Source organism: Hippopotamus amphibius, chromosome 3 (genome assembly GCF_030028045.1).
Source record: "Hippopotamus amphibius kiboko isolate mHipAmp2 chromosome 3, mHipAmp2.hap2, whole genome shotgun sequence".
Lineage (NCBI taxonomy): Eukaryota > Metazoa > Chordata > Mammalia > Artiodactyla > Hippopotamidae > Hippopotamus > Hippopotamus amphibius.
The window spans coordinates 178972311-178978936 of NC_080188.1; the positions used below are offsets into that span (position 1 = coordinate 178972311).

Here is a 6626-nt window from a genome sequence, read left to right on the forward strand (position 1 = left end):
CTAAATACACCAAGCCTCTCTTTGATTCTCTTCCTTTTGTTTGTTTTTATTGAAGATGCAAAACACTGGTCATCATTTTCTGAAAATCATTTTTAGGTCATCTCTTAGCTACATTCCTTTGCTCCATCTCATGGTTTTGATTTTTCTTTTGCCTACGTTTGTAGCTCTTATGGACACTCTTGTTGACTGAAAAAAATTGCACAGTCTAAAAGCTGAGAATTACATTTTATATTTTTTTGGCTGTGCTGCGTGGCTCATGGGATCTTAGCTCCCCGACCAGGGACTGAACCGGGGCCCTTGGCAGTGAGAACACATTGGACCCCCAGGGAATTCCCCGAGAATTATATTTTATTTGGCAGACTTACTGAGGACTATAGCCCAGGATAGCAGCCTCTCAGATAGCTCTGAGGGACAGTTCCAAAGAGGTAAGGGAGGAGCCAGAATATATAGGAATTTTCGCTGAAAAAAAAAAAAAAAACAAAACCAAAACAAAACCAACATGTGGTTGAATATCAAAAGATTAATGCTAATCACAAAAAATAGGCACCTCAAGTTAAAGATCTTGGTGCCTTTCTATGTATGGAAGACGCAAGAGTCTGGGCTCATTGGAATTATTCCTTAGATATGTCTCTTAACTATCTAGAGCCAGTATCCTGATTTTCTCCATCCCGAATGCCCCTCAGAGTGCACCATCAGGGGAGGCTGTGGTGGCTGATGGCTTGATGGCCACAACATCCTCTGTTTACTGAAATGGCAGGTGACATTCTTTGTACACACTCTCTAGGATAGAAATGAACTTCAGGGTCTGACCAACCCTGATATTTTACACTTTAGCATCTCAGATAAAGACATCAACATAAAGATGGGAGGGCTTAAACCCTCAATCATTTTGTTGAAAGATGACTGAAAATCCTGGTTCAGTTCAGGGAGACTGGATTTAACCTCTGGAACAAATATATGAGCTCACACTGCCTCATTTTCTCCTATACAATCTTTCTTCAAAGATGTGTGGCAAAAACATGGCCTGGCACTATTTGAGTATAAATGCAAAAATCCTCAACAAAATATTAGCAAACTGAATCCAACAATACATAAAAAGAATCGTACAACATGATCAAGTTGGATTCATTCCAGAGTCATAAGGATGGTTCAACATACACAAATCAATCAATGTGATACACAACATTAAAAACAGAAAAGACAAAAACCATATGATTATCTCAAACAGGTGCAGAGAAACATTTCATAAGATTCAACATCCATTCATGATAGAGCTCTGACCAAAGTGGGTATACAGGGAACATATCTCAACAAAAGCCATTTATGACAAACCCACAGCCAACATAATACTCAGTGGTGAAAAGCTAAAAGTCTTCCTGCTAAACTCAGGAGTAAGACAAGGATGCCCACTCTCATCACTTCTATTCAACATAGTAACATAGTATTGGAAGTTCTAGGCACAGCAGTCAGACAAAAAAAAAAAAAAAAAAAAAAAGTATCCAAATAAAAGATATCCAAAAAGTGAAGGGGTAAATTTGTCATTATTTGCAGATGATATGATCCTCTATATAGAGAATCCTAGAGACTCCACACAAAACCTATTAGAACTAATAAATGATTTCAGCAACATAGCAGGATACAAGATTAATACACAGAAATCAGTTGCATTTTTTTACACTAACAATGAAATATCAGAAAGAGAAAGTAAAAAACAATACTGTTTAAAATTGGGTAAAAAAAATAATACCTAGGAATAAACTTATCCAAGGAAGTGAAAGACCTATACGTTGAGAACTATAAAACATTGACAAAGGAAACTGAAGATGATTCAGAGAAATAGAAAGATATTCCATGCTCTTGGATTGGAAGAATTAATATTGTTAAAATTGTCATACTACCCAAAGCAATCTACAGATTTAATGTGATCTCTATCAAAATAACCGTGACATTTCCCACAGAACTAGAATAAATAATCCTAAAATTTATATAGAACCACAAAACGTCCAGAATTACCAAAGCAATACTAAGGAAAAAGAGCAAAGCTGGAGGTATAATCCTCCCAGACTTCAGACAATACTACAAAGCTACAGTAATCAAAACAGTGTGGTATTGTCACAAAACAGACATACAAATTGATGGAACCGAATAGAGAGCCCAGAAATACATTCACATACCTATAGTCAATTAATCTATGACAAAGGCGGCAAGAATATACAATGGAGAAAAGACAGTCTTTTCAGCAACCGGTGTTGGGAAAGCTGGACAGTAAATGTAAAATCAATGAAATTAGAATACACTCTCACATCACATACAAAAATAAACTCGAAATAGTTCAAAGACCTAAATATAAGATACCATAAAACTCCTAGAAGAGAACATAGGCAAACCATTCTCTGACATAAAGCATACCAATGTTTTCTTAGATCAGTCTCCCAAGGCAAAAGAATTAAAAGCAAAAATAAAAAAATGAGACCTAATCAAACTTAAAACTTCTGCACAGCAAAGAAAACCATCAACAAAATGAAAAGACAACCAAAGGGATGGGAGAAAATATTTGCAAATGATGCAATTGATAAGGGGTTAATATCCAGAATATACAAACAGCTCATACAACTCAATTTAAAAAAATCCAATCAAAAAATGGGCTGAAGTTATAACAGACATTTCTCCAAAGAAGACATACAGACAGCCAACAGGTATATGAAAAGATTCTCAACATTGCGAATTATTAGAGAATGCAAATCAAAAGTACAGTGAGGTATCACCTCACATGGGTCAGAATGGCCATCATTAAAAAGTCTACAAATAATAAACACTGGAGAGGGTGTGGAGAAAAGGGACCCTCCTACACTGTTGGTAGGAATGTAAATTGGTGCAGCCACTATGGAAAACAGTGGGGAGGTTCCTTAAAAACTAAAAAAGGAGCTACAATATGATCCAGCAACCCCATTCCTGAGCATATATCCAGAAAAAATGAAAACTCTAATTTGAAAAGATATATGCACCCAAATGTTCATAGCAGAACTATTCACAATAACCAAGACATGGAAACAATCCTAGTGCCCATCAACAGACAATCGGTTTAAGATGTGTGCGTGTCAATATATATATCTACACACACACAGTGGACTGTTAGTCATAAAAAAGGATGAAATATTGCCATTTGCAGCAACATGAATGGACCTAGAGAATATCATACTAAGTGAAGTCAGTCAGGCAGAGAAAGACAAATATTATATGATATCACTTATATGTGGAATCTAAAAAATAACACAAATGAATCTATATACGAAACAGAAATAGACCCACAGACATAGAAAACAAACTTATGGTTACCAAAGGGGAAAGTGGAGGAGGCATAAATTAGGAGTATGGGATTAACAGATAAAACTACTATACATAACACAGATAAGCAACAAGGATTTACTGTATAACACATTGTACTATGTTCAATGTCTTGTCATAACCTATAATGGAGAATAATCTGAAAAAAATGTATATATACAACTGAATCACTTTGCTGTACACCTGAAACTACTGCATTGTTGTAAATCTACTATACTTCAATTAAAAAAAAAAAAAAGGTTCTGGCATGGAAGTGTTTTCAGCCTTGGGGGAAAGGTGCTTAGAATTCATGTGTCAAAATAGAGGACCACAACCATAAAATTCAAGGCCTTCTGAGCACAGCTTTTCAACAGGAGGGTAGTGGGTCTAGAGAAGTGAACTGAGCAGGTACCCTGAAATGCTGGGACCCTGTGGGTAAGGCAGGTTATTCCTCTCTGGTAAAGTGGCTTTATTTTCTGGAAGATGGCTGGCAATGCCTGTGAACTTTCATGAAGGGGTAGGACTGTGAGAAAACAAACATTATGCCACAGCCAAAATGTATTCAACTTCCTTAAAGCCTGAGGTGTTGAAAAGTTCAGAAAAATGCACACATGCACGTGCTTGTTCTTTATAGGAGCTGGAAGGAGGGGAGAGAAGGGGAGGAAGGATGAGGGCTGGGAGTGGCTGGAGGGAGATGGGACTGGACTGCTTAAAGGGCATCTTTTTCTTACTAACTGTTACTTGATGACCACGTAAAGCCAGGGTAAGTAGTCTTGGTATTAAGGTATTCGAGGATCTGAAATGGCTTTGCAGAAAAGACATTCAGTGTCAGTGAAGTGCTGACCCTTATGTGATAATTACGTATATTTTTCTTGCACGAATGGGGCTTATTTTCTCAAGGCACTCTGACCACTTGTCTCCCAGCACCCCTAGCAGCAGATATGCAGACCACAGAAGGGCAAAATAACTAACAGAAGGATGAGAGTGTTTTTCCAGAGCTAAAATCTTGCAAGCCAAAATAGAAATTCTTACAGTTACATCATTCTCAAAACGAACCCAGTCTGAGAAATACATGCTCTTATTCTTTGCGGAGTTTTAGATTACGTTGGGGAGATATTTGATTTCATTTCGACCAATGCCATGCTTACTGCTTGCCAGGCACAGTGTTGGCTCTGGGAGACCCAGAGATGAAGGGTTTACCTGGTGTGAGGACAGGTTAAGAATTAACTTGAACTCAAGGTCACAGGACCCTGGCTCCTTGAACCTGCACCACCCAACAGAAATAGGGCTGCTAATGGGAGCCACATATGTAATTAAAATGTTTCTAGTAGCCACATTAACAAATAGGTAAAATTAATAAAATTATATATTTTAGTTAATCCAATACATTACAGTATTATCGTTTCAATATGTTATCAATTAAAAATTACTAATGGGATAGTTCACTTTCTTTCTCTCTTTCTTTCTCTCTTTCTTTCTTTCTTTCTTTCATTCTTTCTTTTTTTTACTAAATTTTATAAATCCAATGTGTATTTTATTCTTTCAGCACATCTCAATCAGGAATATCACTTCAGGTCCTCAGTGGCATGTGGCCAGTGGCTACTTTACAGACAATCCTTTATCAAGAAATCCTGGGTGGAGAGAATTCATTTATTCAGGAAAGTCTCTCGTGACTCGACAGTCACGCGGCTTTCTGGAACTCAGGGAAAAATTCAGAGACATGAAACCGGCTGCAAAACTTGGCGTCCCAAACAGCCCGAAACTGTTTATTTTTGGGAATCGCTCCCCCTTCCTCTCGAAGCGGGCAGGACCGTGGAGCCAGGCTGGGCTCCGAAGCCCGGGTTGCCACGTGTCAGCACAGCGCGGGCCTCGGTCCAGGCCACGCTGGCCGCGCTCTGAGCCGCGGAGTCGGCACCGACACTCGGCGGCCGGGAACGGGAGAGCGGGCGCCTGGCCACAGCGCCGCCCGCCGGCCGCGCGGCGTGACTGCAGGCGCCGCCCCGCGCGCCCGGCCCGCGGTCGAGCTGCCCGCGCGCGCCGCCCCCTCCGCCTTTCGCGACGCGGTGCGGGGAGTTTGCAGGGCGTTGCAAACGAGACCGCGGAGCCTCGCCACTCCTTTTCCAGGGCTCGGACCCCAGGCCCGGGTGGCGCTGGGTCGCCGAAGGTAGCTTTTCTTTTCTTTTTCCTGCTCTTTGTTGCATTCCAGGATTTTCTCTTCCGGGTCACTCTAAGGCAGAGTGAGGATGGTCATGATGTGCGTTTCAGGAGGAATAACTTTTAATCCTGCCAGAAATATCGTTTTCAGACAACACTTTGCATTTTGGTGCGTTATGTACAGAGGATAGTTTCTAAAAAAATACCTGAGCAAAGAAGAGGCCCCAGCGAGGATCGAACTCGCGACCCCTGGTTTACAAGACCAGTGCTCTAACCACTGAGCTATGGAGCCCGCTTACTACCTGGCCCGCTATATTTCAGGGACATTGGGAACAACGTTGCTTTCTGGCAGTCTGAGAATAACTAACCCCAGGCATCCTCTCACAATGACAGTCGTAAAGACAACCTAATAAATAGAAAAAAGCCCAATCTCAAAATCATATATTTATGATTACAAAACACTAAATCATACCTACGATCAGTTATGCATGCAGATAAGTGCTGGAAGGGAAAATGCAAAAATGAAATAATGTTCTGATGATATTATGAGTGGTACATTTACATCTTAAAAAAAATTCTCCAGTCTACTGTTTATAGGACAAGTTATATCATGTTTGTAATACAAATTGTATCAAGTTATAGGGGGTGTCTTTGTTTCTTATAAGTTAAATGTTATTGATTATGGATGAATTAATTGATTCAACACATATTTATTGAGTACTTACGTACTATTAGACATGAGAGTGAATAAGTAAAGGTCGTACCTGCCCTTTTTTTTAATGATTAGGGTCAGGAAATGATGCCTGATTTCCTTTTGCTTATTTAACTATTTACTGAAGGAATGAAATTATGCCCGGATCCGTCACCGCACGAGGAGCCAATGACGATCACCCGCTCCCGGTGGTCTGCAGGCTTCTCTCTCTTACCTCAGTCAGGTGTCTGCTCGCCACCTTTTCTCAACAAGACCCTCTGAGCCCCTATTTAAAGCTGTGCCATCCTCCTTATCCTGCCCTTCTGCCCCATACTACTTACTTAACCTTCTTTCCTGTTAGATAATGTGCTCATTATGTATTTTTCTCTCCAGGTTAGGATGTTGGTTCTCTGAGGCCAGGGGTTTTTGTTTTATTCTCTGCTGTATTCCCAGCACC

The 6626-nt window shown here is 40.1% G+C and overlaps 1 non-coding gene across 1 annotated transcript; it reads right to left on the minus strand.

The window, feature by feature from the left end:
* Positions 1 to 5697: 5697 nt before the first annotated feature.
* On the minus strand, positions 5698 to 5770 carry TRNAT-UGU (transfer RNA threonine (anticodon UGU)). The gene has a single exon. It is a non-coding gene; the product is annotated as a tRNA-Thr (tRNA).
* Between the last annotated feature and the right edge of the window lie 856 nt (positions 5771 to 6626).